Raw genomic sequence first — 20,749 nt, 5'->3', positions numbered from 1 at the left:
GACGTCAAGTTCTGGCAGCCTTACTTGATGACAATATGTAATCTCCTCAGTGTTCTACATATTGCCTTTGTGGCTGACTTTGTTCTTTCCTGCTCAGAATAGCAGTATTTCCTCACCCCTCTAGTGAATGACGTTTCTCACATTCTTGTGGCGCAGCTTGGTCAAAAGTCTTGAAGGTGTGAAACAAAAGCAGCAACAACAAGTTGCATCACTCATTTCCAACATAACTAGTGCTGGCACTGTTTATATTGCCCTTGTTAAATATGCCAGTGTGTGCTTGAGTTTGTCTGTTCTCAGCTGTGCTGCCAAGGCCAAGCCAGTCTCTTTCTCCTCTCGTGATACCCAAATGTCTTTCACTCAGCAGGCCAGCTAGTTTGCTCCAGCCTTGAGCCAGACTAAGGAGACAGTGTGGTTCATATTGAAGACCTGCCCAAATGTGAGCTGAAGCCCTAGAAGTAACAGATGTGTCCCACAGTCCCTAAAATCCTTTTTCGGTGGAAGGCAGCTAAAGAGGTAAGTAGTCTCTGGTTGGATTATTTGAAAAATGAGGACCCTTCATTCTACACGAGGAGACATTCACAGTCTTGGAAAAAAGCCACGAGGTGACTTTTTGTACTTCATTGTCTTTGGAAACAGCACCTTGAGTTCCTGCTTAAAACCTTCTGCTGAAATGCTCAGTCTTGTGCCACTGATACATAGCTGCCTCCAAGAGCTGAGCTCATGGTTCTGCTAAGTTTATTTACTTTAAGATGCCTGGAAGAGGCACATTTTAAACAACAGCTGTGTCTGTATGGACTCATACTTTTGCTTTTTTCTTTCCTTCTCCACCTTAAGTTTCTTTGTGCTTCCCAGAGGTAGCAAGAAAGCTCTTCAACATAATCTCATCCAGAAGCTAATCTAGGTCACATTGTTCCAATGACAACAATTGAGAGGTATCCATCAGTACCCTACCTATTAATGACATAACACTTCCACAAAGTTCCTTCAGATCCTCCCCACTTGTGCTCACAAAACACCCCAAGTGTTGCCTTCTCTCATCTTTTTTTTCTTTGCTCCTAAACTGATGCATTTTTGTCACTGGGAAACAGCTTGCAAATTTCTGTATTTCTTAGAATGACCTACCTGGCATTTTGACCACAATATGTGAAAGTCCTGAAATGTTTGCAACTTAACAAAAAATAATTTAATAACTATGCAAACCAATCTATGTTTATTTATAGCCTGGCAGCAAAGACCCAGATTTGAGCCAAAACCTCTGTGTTATCTGACATTTCAAGTGTCTTAACACTTTAGAATCTCAAATACCAGGAGATGAGCATGTACAAAAAGGATTTCTTCTTTTTTTTTTTTTAAATCAATTAAATTGCCTATAATTTCCTTCTGTGCTCTAGTTAAAAACAAAACAAAACACAACAGTTTTTCCTTTCTTTACTTTTTCCTTGCATGGCTACAAGACATTAAGCAGCACACCCTTGATTACACAGAGCTTGCTCAGCATAGGAAGGTATAACTCTATTCCCCTCCATGGCAGTTCTCAGAAGGTGGGCACAGTGACTAACACTGCACCTTGTCAATGGTGCTGCCATAATGGCCACTTTGTATTTATTGATTATAAAGGATGCCTAGATCAGAGGATTAAACTAAGGAGAAAAATCAAATCAGCTTAATAAAGGAGAAAATAAGAAATCTCAAAGTCAATGCAACACGGAGCTTTCAAATCCTGTTTATTTTTTGTTTGTGGGTGGTATTTACTTCACTGCCTATCAATCATGCCAGCTATTGATATTTCTTCTGTCAGACACTAACAGTATCTGTCTGACTGACATCATCTGTCTATTGACTGCCTCTCTCTTCAATGTTTGGATTTGCAGCCCCCCTAAGCATTTCCCAGCTGAGGAATTTAAGCCAACTGACAAGGAGCATCAGTCACAGTTACTCTTCATGGACCTCTCGGAAGTAAACTAGAAAGCTCAGTAGCCCTATGGGAATAACCCTGATTCTATAGGATAGATATTTCCATTACACCATTGATGTCTCAGGTGTTATCAGGCTCTAGCTGGATGAAATACAGTCAATAAGAAATTGGCAGAAAATGCAGAATAAGATTTTTATCAGCATTAGGATCCAGACCCAGAGCTGAATCCGTTTTCTGTCTCTTCAGGCTGAGATACTGTTCCCCAGGGGGGCTTCTCTCAATCAGGAAAAGAGATGGGAACTAATCATCATTTACACCCAGTGTAAGTGGGTAAGGAGGAGTTAGGCCATCCTCTACAACCTCTCACAGTCATGGGACACAACACGGGAGAATCTAGCTTAGTCTGTCTCCTCACTGAATGGGTACCTCTTGGGTTTGATTGCACTTAATTTTGTACCTAAAATAGTACATATTGGAGACATATTCTCTTGCATTCTTCACTGGCAAGCAATTGCACTTTCCTGAATCATGCCAGTCACTTTGTGTAGGCACCATTTAATGTGCAAACTACGGCTTGCATAATGGTTAGGGGCTTGATTTTCAGAGGGACCTTTATGCAATAGAAATCGACAGAGGCATGGAATATCACTTAGTTTTCTCTTCCCCTCATTCCTTAAATAAATATAAGAAAACTCTACAGTCATGCGTAGAGACTCGGCATTTCTGCAATGTTCCTATGTCAGTCAGATTTGCTGTCTCTGCTAGTCTGAAGAGGTTTTTCCCAGTCAAAACCTCAAAGTTGAAATTTTGAGGAAGATCACTTGCAACAATTCATTATGGGTTCTTCACAGTCAAGAAGTTTAAGGGCATATAGATGAGTGAAGTTGTGTTGGTTTAATTTACAGTATGACCTAGTTTTATCAAGCTAATTATGTGATAGTTTACATTTCTTTTACTTCATTTAAGATTAAATTGCCAAGTAACTGATTTAGGCTGGAGTATGGTGAAAAAAATTCTAAGTAGAAAAAATGTCTTGAGGTGGTAAGAAAGAGCATTTCAACTTACAGCTGACTTAGTTAAACTAGAGTAATTTCTGTGTAGAGTTAAACTAGAGTCATTTCTGTGTAGACTAATACTGGGAGTTTAAAAACCATTCATTTCTAGATACCCTGCACCAGTCATGAAGAAGGAAAGTTGTCCTCTGTTCACGTTCCAAATGATCTTATGAGGTGTTAATGAAGCATTTCATCCTTTAATGGGACCTGTGGGATTGTTGTTGCCTATATTTTAATTTTTCAGTTTCCAGGGATCAATACCTAGTTCCTAGAAAAGATGCAAAAAATTCCAGTAATGTAAGGCAGAGAATTATTCTGTATCTCAACGACTGATATGTGGGTAATGAAACCTACTCTGCAGTGTGAGCCAATTTAAAATTCTCTACAACATTGATCTTCCTTTTCAAGATGCAGAGTGGAAAGAAAAATCATGTTGTGTAACATAAACTATCAAGACAGAAGAGGAGCCTAGTAGCTTATCACATACGTGTTTTGGACTTGATCAGTCATTTAGCAACACAGCTTCAGAGGTGTTCTGGCAAGTGAGATAAAAACACCAGTGCACAGGGCAATCAGACAGGCCACTAATATCTGAGAAGCTGCTGCCAGGATTTGTTGCCACCAGCTCTGCTTGATCTGCTCCAGAAGAGACTTAGTGTTTAATGTGAACAAAAAGGGTACCAGACAAGATTTTTTTGGCAAGACTTTGCTTTGGTTGGTTCAGTATCCAGTTGCCATTACTTGAGAGTTTGGCATGAGCAAAAGCTGCATGATCTAAGCACTTGCAATTTTAAAAAATGCTTATGTATTTCTTGTGCTTTTGTAGGTTGTTTTTTTGTTGTTGTTGTTGTTTTATCAGCCATATTTAAACCCTACCTGCTTTTCTGCTGGGCTGGCACCTCAGAAAGACCTCTAGCAGCCCTGGTAATGCTTTGCTTGGCAGCAGCTATATTTTAGAATTAATTTTTATTTAAAATTATGGCACACACCCCAGAATGAGAATTTCAGCCTCTAAATTATGGCAGTGCACTGATGTGGTGGCTGTGTTTCTTTAAGTACTGTAATGTGATCCTTGTACATGTGGTTGGTAAAATTCTTTGTAAAGATTTTCCCCAATCACTTGGAGATTTCTGAATCAAACGTGATTTTCCTGCATCATTTGTTGTGACACTAATGGCTTGATTACAGCTGGCAATGCTCTTGGTACTGCTCCCCACACAGCAAGACAAAAGGGCTTATAAGGTGTGAAACCAAAATATATGTTGCATTGAGTGGGTATGGAAATACAGAAGAGAGATACAGTCTGTGTTTCTGTGCTGGAGGTAGAAATAACCTGGATATGATGACCTGAAAGTCTGTCCCCCAAAATTCTGGATGACAAATGAACTAGTGGTGTTGTCCATGGTATTTTAAAAGGTGGCTGGGAAAGACTCAAAGCTTTTCTCCTGCCCAGATGAGCTGTGGTGACAACCTGTCCTTCAGGAGAGAGGTTAGAGAGAGCCTGAAATCTTAATTTAGACCAAAGGCAGTTTTTTAACAGAAAGGTGGATCTTTGAATTGTGTGCATGTGGGCTTGATTGGAATACAGGGTATAAATGCCAGAAGGAAAATGATCTAAGAAAGATTCAGTAAGATCCCATCCCAGACTTCTCCAAAACACCAGGAGTCCCACCCAGGTCAATGTTGTGCGTAATTTCTCCCCTCTATTGCTTCTAGCAAGAGACGGTCCTCTCTTGATTCTCCACAGGTGCAATACAGCATCTCTTGCAAGCCCAGAGATGGCTTCTTATTGTTGCCTATAAAAATCAGATTATTTTGCCCCATTGTAATGGAAATAACAAAGTGTTCACGAGCTGGCAGCTTTCCTCTGACATTTCCAAAACAACTTGCTGTATTTTCACTGCTAAATGATGTTATGGAGAGGAGCACCAAGACCATTCTCCCTGTCACCTTCAGGGATGGGTGTTTCAGAGAGTTGGAATTAATCTCTTGTATTTAGTTGTGGTTTTTTTTCCCTAACCAATAATTACAAAGCAATGAAGTGTGGGGAAGGGAGAGCAGGGCAGCAGCATGGGTGGCTGTGAGGAAGGTGACTGCCAACCCTGGTGTCTGGCAATGTTAAACTGCTGCTACATCACCTATAAGTTTCAGTTATCAAAGCACTATATTTTGATACATGGTAATTATGCTTCCATCTTGGTTTTTGTCCTTTTCATCTGTCGCTGCCATTGAATTTCAGGCATTATGTGTCACGGTTGAGAAAGACTTTGAGAAATCCATTAAAAGCTTCCACAAAGAGAGCAATTTTTCAGACAAATGTACAAAGGAGATACTGGTCCCCTGTGATGATTAATAGCAGTAAAAATTCATCAAGTCAGGTGCCAGGCTTTGCAGTAGGATAGGAGCATTAAGAGCTGTGATGAGTAAGGTCTTCTAGCCTTGAACTTGGAAACTAAATACATCAGCAAACGTACAGGCAGCAGCTAACAGAAATACAACATTAGTTTTAGTCACTGTACTGTTAAAACATGTATTTTCACTGACAGGCTGCAACTGCCAAACCTTCATAGATCTTTCCATGGAGCCAGTGCCATAAGCACCACTGGTTTAGCTTTAATCCTTTGGGTTGCTGCAATCTGTCACCCACAGGGGGATTCAGATGGCCCCACACCCAGACTGTGCCTGGCAGTTGCCAGTGGGAGCTTTAGATGAACTCACTCGATGATTTCAGTCAACCAGACGTGTTACCAAGCCATGACAACTTCTAGCTATAGATTAGGTACTGGTGCTGAATGTTTAGTCCACTGGTTGATACACAGTACAGAGATCAGGAGTCTATGGAGGTCATGCTTGAGCACAGCCAGTTCAGCATCTGCCTGTGTGCAGGCAGGACACAGAACCCCAGCACTCCAACAGAAATCCCCCTCCTCAAAATGCCATTTCCTGCCTCTATTAGACTTAGTTTTTTACTGTATGAAGTGATGCCCCAGATTTCCAAAGCAGACAGTGTCTGTTAGGTCCAAGCTCTGTGTATTTTCTTATAGGAGCTGGAGAACAGGCTTTTTGGCCATGGCTTGGATGAGCAATCTGATGAAATATTTTGAGTATTTATGTTGTGGGGGGTTCTCCCTTTCAGTCTCCTTCCCAGAAAAAGGAGCAGCAGGGGAATGAAACACCTCTGGCCTCCTGCCAGCCTCTACTCTGGAGCCTCCTGTTCTGATCCCACAGAAGTCAAATTCTCCTCAAGTTACACTTGGGTAATTCCATTGAAATGAATAAGATTTTTGCAGTGTGATCAAGGAGAAAACTTGTGATACAAGTTTTTTAAGATATACTTACTTCAATCTCATTTTCTGCTGGCAAAAGGTGTATTTAGAGCATTCTCCTTTCTTCTTGCTCTATTGTGGGTGTACCTCTTGTGAAACTTGGCATTGTTGGAAGTGTCTATAAAAAAACCCCACAGAGACAAGTTGAATGACTTTTTTTTTTTTTTTTTTTCCTTAAAAGCTTGTTTCTGGAGAAGAGCTTGCAGGAAATGTGGACAGAACATAGGAATTTAGTGCTGTCTTCAGACACATGTAATTCCAAAGTTATCGGTGCCTTTGGGATGTCAGCTTAAAAATGGATGGCATTTCTATCAAAGTATCAAGGGGGATATTAACTGTGCCCTACTGACAGAGACCTTAGATACAGAAAAATTAAGTGACACACTCCTACTCTCACATGTGCACATGCACACACGCACAGAGTCATGGAGAACTTTGATCACCAAACCATGGATTACTACATTGGCCACTGACAAGTCTTTGTGGTTACTCTGCTGCTAATAGGAGTAATAAAAAACCCCACAACCCTATTTCAATTCAGAAGCCTGTAAAAAGCCAGTGTTAATCTTGAGCTAAACTACTGTATTTGATCTGTAATTGCAAAGAAGGGGTTTGACATCCTGTTGATCCAAAACATCTCACCAGCAGAAGATACCTTGCACAGAGACTGTGTCTACATTACAGCCCAGCAGGAGCCAGCACCCCCCAGCAGTTTCTGTTTAGTTGATTATAATGACAGCAGCAGGAAATTTAACTAGTTGTCATCATTTAAATTCTTCTATGGGACCCTGCGTGGGTTTGCTGAAGGCTGTAATTTGGCAGTCACACTGTTATCAGAGCCTAAGATAACTGAGCTTGATAGAAGGAAGAAGAAAGCAATTACTCATGAAACAAACCAGTAAGGACAGGGAAGTTCTGCACCCCTGTTATATTCCCATATTCATCAGACAATTTCTCTTCTTTATTGTTAATTTTATTTCAGTGTTTTACAGCTCTCTAAGTGCACAGTATTGAACATGCAATGGTTCATTTAATTTAGAACAAAATCTATAATTCTCTGACATGTAACCCAGTCTCAGAAGTATCTTCCTGCAGCAGAGTCAATCTTTCCTTGCTGCCTGGTGTTTGAGAGCCACAGGTAACCATCAGCTTTCTTGATTGTTATTCTTAATGGAAAAAGGAAAGACTTGGGAAGATATTCAGGAAAAGCAAACTCCATCTCTTTCCTTAAAATGTTGTGCCAGTGTCTCTCTTTTACTTCTCAAAATTAATCTACCTCTAAAAAGCAAGATTTTCTATTTTGAGTGTCAGAGTGTGTTTCTGCAACATCTGAACTCAACTGGGCACTGTGTTTAATAGACAAAGTGCAATACAGAGTAGAAACAGCTATTTTTTTAACAAAAAGTGGATCCTTCCCAGATGAAAGTATAGTGGGGCACATCTTTGGCAGCTGAGCCACGTTGGACTTCAACGCGAGACTTCTCTTACTAAGAGCTTGTCTCCTTTACTTTGTACCTGGTGCTGACTTGTATTCTGCTATGAATACAACTCTTCATACACCTCAACCTTGATCTGTGAAATTGTCTCAAAAAAAGTGGCATCAAGAGAATGTTAAGGTTGTATAGTTATGTGCTTCATATGTAAGATACACCCTGAATTGAGTTTGCCTAACCAGTTTCACTTCAGTCTCTTTATACATATTCATTTTGAAAAAGTAGAAAAGCCCACCTTTCAACCCCCCCTGCAGGATTTGATCTGAAGTGGGTCTTATGAGGAAAAGCATTCAGCAGTTTTACTATGAACATCACCTGAGATTCTGCCTGTAGTGAGAGTATTACTGCTCTCCAGGTAAAACACTGTGGTATCTTTGTGCAACGTCAGGTGTGAGCTATTGTTACTGCACAGACACGTGGTGTTATTACTGTATCAGTGTGTTTCTTGTTCTACCAACTATAACCCCCCAGTCAGTGTTTCCCTGGATCTCCAGGGAGGGTCCATTTCAGGCCAAGATAGAGACTCTGTGCCAGCAGAGCAACACTAATTGGGAGATGACAAATGTTTGCTGTTGGACCTCTTGAGGTGGTTGTGATCCTGGATCCCAGCTGTCATCTAGGATGACCAATTTATTTAGGCTGACTCAGATAATTAAATGCATGAGTAAAATTCCCCTCATTCAGCTTCTAGTCTTTCCTCATGTGACTGCAGATTTCTGAGCTTCTATTGCATCATGTTGTTCAAGGATTATCTATTTTCTTTGTCAACTGAAAGAAGTCAACGGAATATTTGGTCTCTTTCAGAGACCACAAAGAGAATTTGTCCTTCAATACTACTAGATACTCCCTAAGAAGAGTGGAAAATGCTCAGCCACATACAGGAGACACTGCATAAACAGATCAAAGGGTCAAACTACTTATATGAAGACGACAGCCAGTAAGTCCATACCCCGTGCTTTGGGCAGATTAGCTCATGCTTTGAGGAACACAGCTTGATCACACACCTGTAACATCAGGGAAATCATCCCATTGTTATAAAACATAACCTTGCTGCTTCTCTGTTTAGCAGCCCTCTTTCCACCCTAGAAGCAGATGCTGCCTTAATTTTAAAGATGTTATATCAACAGGGAAGTAGCCTCTGTCCCAGCAAGCCTCTGTGAACATCACTAAAGGGTGTCCTCAGGACCTTGTCCAGTCAATACAGGATTTCAGCCCAGAGCTGGAAGAAGTTCCACAGGGAAGAGAAATGTTCCACCCTCAACCTCTCCAGAGAGCACTAGTGATCAGATCGATGTACCTTTTTGCTCTGGGTACATCTCCCTGCCAACAGATACTCAAACCCTCAATTCCTTATAAGGCACCACATAAATTTTGGTCACTGATTTGCAGCAACATCTGAGGAAAGCAGCTGAGGGAAGGGCCCCATCTCTACTGCCAACCTACTAGTGGCCCATTGCTCTGCAAGATCCCTGTATCATGCTCCCCACCAGCCATTTATGCACCAAGGATCTTTGGATACTGCTGAGTGAATTTCAGACACTGAAGATGCTTGAGAAGACCCTATAGACAGTTTACAGAAAAACAAAACAAAACAGGAGGGAACTCAAATAAAATAGCCACCTAACAGAATGAAACTGTTCAATAATTTATTTCAGATTGAACCTTTATACAAGTTTATGCACTTATTTTGTCTCACAGAATCTTTTCAAGCATCATCAGCTCTCATCTAACAGGAGGCACATTTCTACTGATGTTGGAAAGCCCCTCCCAGCTGTACCAAAGCATCCACAAAACATAACTGCTCCTATATAACACCTTCCACCTGCATCCCATACTTCTGCTAGTCATCAGCTCCTGATAATTTTCCATTTCTGCTGCTGTTATGTCCAGATTCCTTCTCCCAAAGTACCAGAACACCCATGGACAGTAGGCACTGGTCTCAGCCGAAGGACTCTGGAGGCAGGTCTAAGAGACCAGCCTGGTTCCTGCAGATGACCCAGGTGATTTTTAGCAGTGAGGGTTTGAACTTCCCAGCCAGAAGGAGTCCCATCTGAAAGTCCCCTGTGTCCACTCACTGTGAGCACCCTGCAGACTCACTCTCTTCCTGGTTTACAAGCAAAAACTGATGAAAGCAGTGTTCATGTTCTCCGAGCCACAACCTTCCTTCTCCTTGTGAAAGTCACTGCCTAGTTCTTATGATCAGATGGACTTGAATGTCCTGACACATCTCTTCTAGCAAAGAAAAATGCTTAATACACAAAACCCCTGCACCAGCATTTAAGAATATTTTCCAATAAAATGAATAAAATAAAACCAAGAAAATTTCCAGGAGATAAAACTGGCCCAGCCTGTCAGTGCTGCTGCCCTAAAACAATCAGTCATACCTGGAAGCTAAGCTCCCATGAAAGGCAATTGCATCTTCATGTTGGTAATGCTTTTTGTCACTGCAGTATGTCTTTAAGGTACCTCCAGCCCAAGTAGGGCTAGTTTAACATAATCTCTTCTGATAGCAAATAGGAATGTTAGCTGTAGTGAAAAAGGCTTGACAGTGTTGCTTTCATCTTTGTACCATCCCTGCTAAGGATATAAGCAGAAAAGTATCACAAACAATACATCAGCTGGCTTACATTGCCACAAAGAATTCAAAAAAGATGCTACTGCTTTCTGATGACACACCATCATTAAGTCCAGCTACCGTGGAGCAGGATTAATGCAAACAGAGACAACACTGAGGATAACAAAGTGAACTAACAATATCTAGTCTTTGAGTAATTCTGAGTCATCACAGATTATCTGCTGCATGATCAAGGAAGGAAACAAGCAAAGCCAAGTTGATTTATGCTCCAGATGCAACATGCTCTGTCAAATCCAGGCTGGTGTGACCACATTGTCTTCAGACCTGACTACAGTAGCTCTACATCAAGAAAGAATTTAGATTAACATGTGTTGAGAAATTAGTGCTTGCCAAAAGGAAACAAGATAAAAACTGGGAAAGGCACTATTTGGACTCTTTTTGTGATGTGACGTTTTATAAGCTCCCTTGGAAACAGTTTGGTGTTTGACATCTGATGCTTTCTAAATCCATCACCGTGTTTGTAGCACTTTGCGAGAGAACCTGTAATCATCACGACCTCTTTAATGCACCACAATGAGATCTGACTGTAGCAATAAATCATAACTCATTCTATTTTATTCTCATTGATTTTGGTGGAATAAGGACCTGGCCCAAAGGAATAAAACCGTGTGAATAGTTTGTTAGATTCCCATCACCTCTTTCTCAATTCATTACTACTTTGCTTTCTCTTTTGATAACTGGTCATGAAAGGTAATTCACTAAATAATTCTGGTGAAGGATTCATATTCTTGTTTTATGCAGGAAAACTGTTTGTGTTTCATCTGCAAAGAAATTAGGAGGAGTTAAATCTTACCAAATATGTAGACGTGTTACTGGCTTTGTCTGCTGGTAGGCTGAGAATAATGTGTAATTTTTGAGTTTCAGGTACAAATATTTCCAGACATGTCAAAATCTACTTGATGGGAAGCTCAAAGTGTATATAGTGCTCCAGGGGCATAGACCATGAAATGGTACAGCTTTTCCTCATATTAACTTTTCTTGGGTGTTTTTAGGTTGACTGCTAACCATGTCACAGCTCTGAACTCAGGTACTTCAGGGAACTGTTGAGGAAATATCAGGGTGCAATAACAGAACTTTGCTTCAGAAATCATTTTCACAGCAGCAAGGAGCAATGAGCTAAAAGTGATGGTTGCCGTGATGAACTAACCTTAATTTCCTACACAATTTATTTTTTTTCAGTTTGCTGGATTTAATACTCTGGCACAGAAAGATGGATTATTGGAAAACAGGTGCTGGCAACCAATAAGGATGTACAACACATTTGATTAGGTTTCTGTTTAAGGAGAGATATTCTTTGGGAAATCAAGTCTTGCTCCTAGGTAGAGACTGTGATATGAGCTTGTCAGTTGAGTGGAGGTTTATGCAACATTTCAGCTGAACTGCTCCAAATGGTACAATGCTGACCCCTGATTTTAAAGGAATAATTGCTATATCCAGCTTAATCTTAAAAATGGAGAAGACCAGACTCAGAGTGTGCAGGAAAGGAAATACATTTTTGGTTTTAATAAGCAAGAAGGACAAATGTTGTCCTGTGGCCATCAGTGTGATCTCACTACCTGTCCCAGGAAGGGTTCAAACATTGACACGAAGATGCAGCAACAGCACCAGTTCAGTGCAAACCTGTGTCTCTTGGATAGGGAAAGAGAGAGGAGGTATCTGGTAACTCCTTCTCCCCTGTTTCCTACAGCCTGCCACAAGCCCTGCTCTCTTCTGGTCTAGATAAAAGCTATTTAGTTCCAATGAATATGAAGCTTTAAGAGGGGAGTACAGTGTCTTTGCTCAGCAGTTGTCACCTCAGATCTGCACCATGAGAAAGCCTCCATCAGGGTAAAATCTGTCTGTGATTCACCAGAGACTAAATTGACATGAGAAGTATCCTAAAAGTATCCCACAGACATTAAGCAGCAGGTGAGAGGCTAAGAGGAATATTTTCAAAGCACAACAGAAGATTTAGTGGTGGAACTTCTGTTGACGTTAAATCCCAGACATTGCTTTGAAAATTTACCACCTAAGTGCTACCTAAAATCCATAACACAGTAATGGTTTTAAACATGACAGGGACATGAAAGCACTGGCTTACATCTAGGATTTCCATAATGTCATTAAATAGGACAATAGCAAATCTAGCACTTGGTCTTGATTAATTATGTGAGAGGATATGCTAGACTGACCAGCACAGTCACAGGCAAATTGCTTATTAAAAAGGTTGTGCTCTTTTCCTTTCTAAATACCTCTTAAATGCTCTATCAGCTTCATCTGAATGGAGAGGACATTATTGAGGTCATCTGCAGGCTTTCTTCTACTTCTGGCCATGCCATGAAAGCAGGACAAACCTTCCTTATACCTACAGATTTTGCAAAGCAAAAGACATTCCCAGTCCACCAAGAAATGCTTTCTATTCTTCAGTTGCACATACTTTCTAAGGTGAGGAGTGGGCACCCACTGTGCTGGTTTTTGACAGAGAAGATGAGGCTCAGTCCCAAGCATCTGTTTTGTCTTTTGGTGGCAGCTCTCCAGCAGTAAATCCTTTTGCTTAAGAAAGAGAGATGAAGTGTATTCAAAGACAGAGGTGAGAAATACTGACATAAAGGAGCTACCCAGGGTGGTGGGTAATTCTGCTTGTACCAGCCAGAGAGATAGTGAGAAGGACCAGTGGTCCCAACTGGCAACCTCCACTCTCCATGGGGAGATTTGGCATTCAAGAAAAAAGGCTATGTTTCCCATGTTCAGTAGTGCTGGTGTTTGTCAGCTGAAGGGGGCTCCCAAGAAGTAATTTAACCCAGAGGAGGTTTGTGAGCACCCCAGTCCTAAAGGTGACCAGAAAGAGTAAAAGCTGCTGGACCACAAGGCTTATCCAGAGCTGTTTCTGGCATCTCTAGATCCTCCCAAGTGTTGGAGATATGGAAAGAGAAGGAAACCAGCCTCACATTCAACTCACAATGCTGGATGAGCACTTTTTTTTTTTTCTTCTCTATTTTCATTCTTTCTTCTCTCCCTCAGTCAAGTCTGTCTGCAGAGAGGATGCCAGTATTCTTAGATGCCATTTTCATAAAATAGAGCAGAGCTGCTAGAATGTTTTGACTATTTAGAAAATGTTGGAGTATTTTTTCCCTGAGAAATGCATTTAAGATTAGTTCGAAGCTTCTGAGAAGCTTAATGAACCATGGCTATGCCTGTAGCTTTTTCACATTTGAAAACTTTTGTTGCTAATTAACTTGATTAACAGTACTTAGAGGCACTTTGGCCAATATTTACTGAGTGCTGGCATTACTGCAAAGTGCCAGTGGACTCAGTGGCTCAGCAAATGGACTCCCTACAGAAAGCTCTATCAGAGTTGAACTCATTGTGGTGAGATAGTTTTTCCTTTGTGGAAAAAAATGAAAACATCACTGATGCTGTTGTTTAAAAAAAACACAATGATGTTAAATGAATAGAAGGAATTTCCTAATCCTGCTGTAGCTGTTACTGATAGCTGCATTCCCACAATGAATTCACGGGAGGATCATGGCCTTGAGCTGAATGGGGCTGGATGAGAGCAATCCTGGCTCTGCTCACACATCTCAGTGCTCCAGGGTAGATGCTGCAGAAACATCTGTTCCCAAATGAACCCTCTGACTGAGATGTGGCACCGAGGGACATTGCTAGGGAGGCTGGTGTGGCACTTGATGCCTGGCCTGGTTTGGTCTGCCTGGATGACTTTAGAGTAGGTCTGACAAAATTTTTAACATCTCAGGGTCCACTGGGCAGTCACTGAGTGCATCCCCTGTGCACACTGGGATGGGGGTTTTTAATGAAACAGAACATCACTGCAACTACTAATTGATCTCCTGTAAAACTGCAGAACTCTGACATGGTTACAAGAAAAATAGCTGGAAGTGTTTCTCCCAAAGATTTTCACAAATTTCTCCCTATTCTTTCTTTTCCTGTTTTTTCTTTTGGGTCATCATTTGCCTCTTCTTAACCTCTCTTATTTACAGTACATCCTTCAGGGAACACTGAGCTGTCCCCTACATATCTAAAACACAAATATCTGGGTTGAGTTATATACATAGGAAAGCAGATTAGTCACTTTGACTTACATTTCTAGCCAGTCTGTCCAGATCACGGTGTTCTATGAAGGGACTTCTACTGAACTGGAAAATGTTTAAATTCCATTTTCTTTTTTGTATCACAAGAGCATTTCTACTGGTACAACGGTTCTGGGAGGCTTCTCTCCATCCCTTTTGGCTTTTACTCCACTGACAGAATTTCAGTATATTCTGGAAGCTGCTGGGAAAACAGCATACTGAAGTGCCCTAGGAGCAGGATCCTGTCAGTCTGGTTTTGCTGCAGCTTCTGGTTTTTTTACTTGAAAGTCTAAATCACAAGGGATTGCTGAGATGGTGAGGGCACCTAGAAAAGGAGGAACAGCTTTGTGGGCAATGGCTGGAGGAGCAAGCAGGTTTATTAAAACTTCATTTAAATGATATTATTCACAACACCAGATCCTCTTAGGTCTTGTATAAAAAGAGATAACATTCCCTGGCATCTTACAGTGTGAATGACTGGATTTCTCTCAAGAATTATGTTTTTTCCTCTAGAAAGATGGGGGAAACCTCATTTTTGTATGCCATACTTTTGGAGCTTTGCTGAGAGTGCTGTGTGTGCTGATGTGAAGGATGGCTGGCTCAGCCCCTCAGTATCACATGTCTTTGCCAGAGGATAATTTTCCTGTGCCCTCAAGGCCATGCTGACATTGCCTGAGGTCCCTAAACATGCTGCTGCCTGTTGCTGTGGTTGGGATCACTTTCCACTTCTGCATGAAAAGCAGAATAGGCCTGTTGAATCTCTGGAGAGCAATATTCCTCCAACCTTTGCATTGGGTATAAATACCTGGTTTTTGGGGTTTTTTGTTTGCTTTTTGTTTTGTTTCTTGTTTGGTTATAATTCTGAAAAAATGAAGGGTTTCAGATTTATTTTTTTCCCTATATGCAAGACCTCACAGGAAAAAGTGTCTGGTTCTTTAATTAATAACTTAAAAGCCAGGATTCATGCTGGAACATTCTTAAATGAGAAGAGAAAGATCAGTATTAAATATGGTTTTAAATAATCAAAGAGATATGTGGAAGGAAGACAGGAACTTAGGAAATGACAGTGCTTTAATGGAATCTATCAAAATGACTGAAGAAGAGTCTTTATGCAAAAACCTAAAGGAGGAAACACTTGAACTACCATCTTGGGTCCAGTTCTGCTCTTGCCTAGTTATCACCAGCCAAACTCCCAGAAAATGATTCTGCGGATACTCTGTACAAGGCACCTTATTTCTCTTGGTCTCAGACTTCAGTAGCCCAGTTCTGCTGCTGAATCCCTACTAGCAGGACAGAATGCTGCCAGCAATATGAAATGGAACAGGGATGAGATGCTGCAATTACAGGGGCTGGAAAAGGTGCTTGGTGCAAACAACAGCAACACATGTGGTTTACTCCTAAGGTGCTTCTGTCACTGACTAACCTCTGTGGGCTGTAGATGGGTCTAAGACTTTGGAATGGTTTAGCTGTCTCCAAAGGGCTGTAGGGGTTTTATCCATTTCAGCTCTTTAAGCCTTTAGTGCCAAATCTAGGTTCCTTGTAAGTCTCCAACAGAATCACTAGTGGTTTCAATGGGTGCAGGACTGGGCCCCTGGAGCACTTTAAGTAATTTAAACCACCCTAAATCCTCCAAGCAGCTTAAATGATAAGATACTTGTTCCAGAGTTTTCAGCTTGCAGACCCAGCTTGTTAAATACTCCAGGCAGCTCATCGTGTACTTGACTGTGAGCACAAACAGATGCATCTGCTTCAAACACAGAGATAAGGTGATGAGCTGCTGTTATCACTCTCAAAATGTTTTACTTCTAGAGAAAGTGGGACTTTGATATTTTTAAAATGTAGAAAATAATTTCTGGCAGTTATCAGATTAGATGCTGTTCCCTGAGCTCAAGCAAGAGAGATGGACCTGAAGGCTCTGGGTTCAGATCATGCTGGTGGTGCCCCTGGCTGGAACATTCCCAGTCAGCCTTTGTGTCACCAGGAGAACGAGAGGCTCTTGCTTTTGAGTGATGATAGGAAAATAAAATAGCTGGAAAACACTTCATGAAAACCCTTCTATTCAAAAGTCCTATTGCATCTTTGGCCCTGTAAGGGATTCTGTGTCCCTCAAACCAAGTGACCTGGAAGTATCCAAGTAAAAAATCCTCTGCAAAGTTCCCCTGGTCTTTCCTAGTAGCCCTGGTGTAACAGATGATGGAGGAAGGCTTAGCCCAGCATCCTATTGCAAGTACCTCTGTGTCAGGAGAAGGCCTTGTTATAAGAGGGAGATGGAGTCGTGAAGCTGCCATCACCCCCAACCAGGTGGCACCTATGAGACAGATATGCTTCTGTTACAAGGAAGAACATATTTCCAGGGATTTTTTCTTTGTTCTCAATAGCACCAATCTCTGATGGAAAAGAATGGCAAAATCCTAACTGCTTTAATGTCTTCCCAACAGGAACTGGGTCTGCAGTGATGAGCTCCTCTGTTTTCCACGGGAATGGTTGCACTTGCAACTCTGTCTTGGGGGTTAGGAGGGAAATCAGGACCCTCCAGAGGATCCTTGTGGTTTGCAGGGCGTTATAAGCCTTGGTATTAAAAGTTTACCTGGCTGAGCATCCTCACTTCTGAATGAAGTTTGACAACAAGTACATGGTGGAAGAACCAAATGTCTCGGGGGCCAGCAGGACACAAGTATCTGTTAGTCCGTGAGCACCTGTGTCATTTGTGCTTCAGTCCTTTCAACTTGTACTGCTGCTCCCAAACTCTAATTCAACATGACTGACACTTCCATCTCTCTGTGTTGGAGGCTTTAAGGGAGCAGCAGCTCTTCCTTATTGTCCCTGAAACAAGCAGGGAAGGAAGGAGAGGGCAACAGATGCTTGTTAGAGACAAAGCCACAAACCTTTCTGAAAGATGATGATAAACTTTACAGGTTAGAGAATGGTAAGAATCAGAAGTGTTGCCCTTTTCTCCAAGCCATAGGAAAGAAAGGGGTCAGGCACTGCAGGGACAAAAGCATATTTCAGTCTGCAGCAGTTCCAGCCACCTTGAAAGTCCTAGCAGGTCACCAAGTGGCATTTGGGCAGGACTGCTGTGAGCAGATAAGTGTCTTTAAAGGGAAAGGGAGGGAGAGAAGCCAGGCAAAAATGTATTTTTTTCCCCATCTTTTCATTTGCAGAGCACCCGTTTCACACTTGTCTTTCCATCTATTTTTTTGCACATCTGCAAATCAAGGCAATTATGGCCAGGCCTAGTCAAGGGGATATTTTAGGGAACTTAAGTCTTGCTGAAATCACAGCAGCTTGCTACTTAAAGTGTAATGGCAGAGACTGAGATGTCATCTGAGGCTGTAGCCAAGCTGTCTCCCTGGAGATGGATGTCTCCCTCCTCTGCATGAGATTCAATGTTCCTGCAGTAACGTGGGAGGCTCTGATGGTGCACAGCTCACACCCTCAAGAAGTAGATATGGAGATGCAGGGACTGTGACTCTGTTGACTACCACAACATGAAATATTTGCTGTGTCTGCTATATAGCTCCATTGCTAATTATCTCGTCACTATTTCATCTGTCTCCCAGTCCATCTCTTTTCCAGTGTCAGTTCAAGCTCCTTTCATCTTCAAACTCCTACTAACTTGAAGACAGAAACAACTTTCCCCTCCAATTTTGCATATCCCCCTGCTGCCTCTCTTTCCTCCCCACCCTGCTCCTTATCCTCTACCTTTCCTTGCTTTCTGCCCTCCCCTGTTGTCATCAGCTCTCCACTCCTCAAATTCTCTTGGTTGTCGCTAGGTAAATATCATATATTGAATTACTTGTGAAGAGCAAACTCCTTGAGCTGTGGCTCTTCTTCATCCAGAAGAGAGAGAATTCCAGCGGCCGAGGTGATCATGGTGCCGCCCGCCCAGCACGCAGGGAGGTGGGGCCCGCTCTGGCCCAGGTGCGGTCAGTGTTGACCAGTGATAGGACAAGGGGTAATGGATACAAATTGGAGCATAGGAGGTTCAAGGTGAATATTCGAAAAATTTTTTTACTGTGAGAGTGACAGAGCACTGGAACAGGCTGCCCAGAGAGGTTGTGGAGTCTCCTTCTCTGGAGACATTCAAAACCCGCCTGGACGCCTTCCTGTGTGATGTGCTCTAGGTGACCCTGCTCTGGCAGGGGGGTTGGACTAGATGATCTTTTGAGGTCCCTTCCCACCCCTAGGATTCTATGATTCTATTCTATGAATTACAGCTGCAGACCAGACCCCAGGACACTTGGGTCTGATTCCTGGCAGCATCTGACCTTTTTTGACTCAGCTTCTTCCTGACACTCCATCCCCATCTATGAGCTAGAAAAATATAAATAGGTGCTGTGTATTCCTTTGATTCATGGCACCAGATAAATACAGAGTATGATTGCCGTTAGCATACTGCTAAGACAAGTTGGACTGGCCAAATTTTCTGGCTGCCCTTTGTGACTGTCACACATGCCACGTTCATGTGAGATTTAACTGAATTTGTTTTCCCCCTCTTCCCTCCCAAGCTGTGGTGTGCTTTGCACAAGAGCTGCAGTTCAGGCAGTAGTATTATTAGGCAATAAACAATGCCAGTGAATGATTAAAACCCAGGCAAAGCTGCTGGTGTCAATTTTTTAGGCTCTGTAAAGAGTTGCATGGGGGCTTTTTCTGGATTTTTTTTGTTTGCTTGGGGTTTGGTGTTTTTTGTTTGTTTGTTTTTATGGACGTTCTAGGACAACTCAGGTCATCCATAGGGAATCTTCAAAATACCACTCTACAAGAATGAAAATAGTGAAGCTTTTGATTTGCAGAGGCTCTTGTGGGGACCCATGCCCTGAGCTGAATTGGTAAGGACATGGCATTGGCTCCAGGGCTATAATTTCTGTTATTTCCACACTATAAGGAGAACAAAACTGCTGTCATGTGGGAAGAGCAGAGTGAAGCCTGCAGAGGGGTTGCAGGAACAGACTGTGCAGACACTGATAGATGTTGATAATATTTTCTGCCCTTCTCCCTGGAGTTTCATATGCTGAACAGCCTCTGGCAGAGTCTTTCCTCCTCTCCTGTCTTCTTTCCACTCCCAGCACTCTCTTTCTTGCTCAGTTTCTTCCTATCCTCAAGTTAAACTGTCCCTGCTGGCAATTTGTTCACAGACATCCACTTCCTCACTGTACATATACATCCTATCTTCACTTCTCCTTAGTCCTTCAGGACAGAGAACATCCACTTGACCTTCCTTAACAACCTATGCTGGTGGACTTTGTGCAGGAGCAGAGGAGGAGCACACACACATCTCTTTACCAACTCAGATATTACAACAAGTAGCTTTTCACTGGTTAAACTCATAACCTTTCACAGGGTTATAAACTGATAACAAGCAGGTTGCTTGAGAGGGGGTTCTTTAGCCATCACTGTTATTTCCACTGTGATCATAGCAATTGGCTGAGCAGTATGTCAAACTCTTGGTCCTAAATGCTAATGCAAAAAAAAAATTAAAATATTTGCATTGAGGTGTTCAGTGTTCAGATTAATTGCCAGGTATTTTTGTGTGCAGGGAGATAAAGAAACTTTGCAGAAAATTGCCTGAGGTATATCCGGGATTTGGATCCCCAGCCCTTATTAAAAGTCAGCAAAATTGGTGCCTGAGAAGGGTACATGTCTTTTGAAATGCTCTCCTTTTACTTTCAGCAGAAGGCAAAACCAAACGGCTCCTCCTGCACTGAAATTTCTCAGTGAAGACAAGAGAAACAGCTTCCAACACACCTTTGTGATTTAGGGACATTCAGCTTAGAGTTAGAAACCAAATCCCATTTTAACAGTCATGTACACACCTCCAGGCCCAGCTTGGAAAAGTGCTCAGAAGGTGCCTCTGCACACATGAACTTCTCACCCTGCACAGCTTTTGGAATTGAAAACCTAGTGCTGGAAAGCAGTGATCCTCTGAGTGTTGGATGTAATCTCCTGGATGCTGTCCTTTGTGCTGATAAATGGTAAAAAATAAAAATAAGCTCCTTTGCAGAACAAGATATCTGAAAAGCAGACCTAAAACCCAGACTGCAAGCAGTACCAAGGAGAACTGGAGTTAGGCAGGTGTGGAGAGGGGAGCAGAAACACAGGAACAATGAACAGGAGCAGCTCTTGCCACCACACAAGAGCTCACCAGGGAGAAGACTGAAGATCTGAGTGACACAGCGGTGATCAGGGACACTTTTAGTTCCCAGGGGTCACTCAAAAAGAAGCCTTTTGCAAAGTGGAGTTAATTTAATTAATTTTGTA

Source organism: Apus apus, chromosome 10 (genome assembly GCF_020740795.1).
Source record: "Apus apus isolate bApuApu2 chromosome 10, bApuApu2.pri.cur, whole genome shotgun sequence".
NCBI classification, from domain to species: Eukaryota; Metazoa; Chordata; class Aves; order Apodiformes; family Apodidae; genus Apus; species Apus apus.
This window is presented reverse-complemented; position numbering follows the sequence as displayed.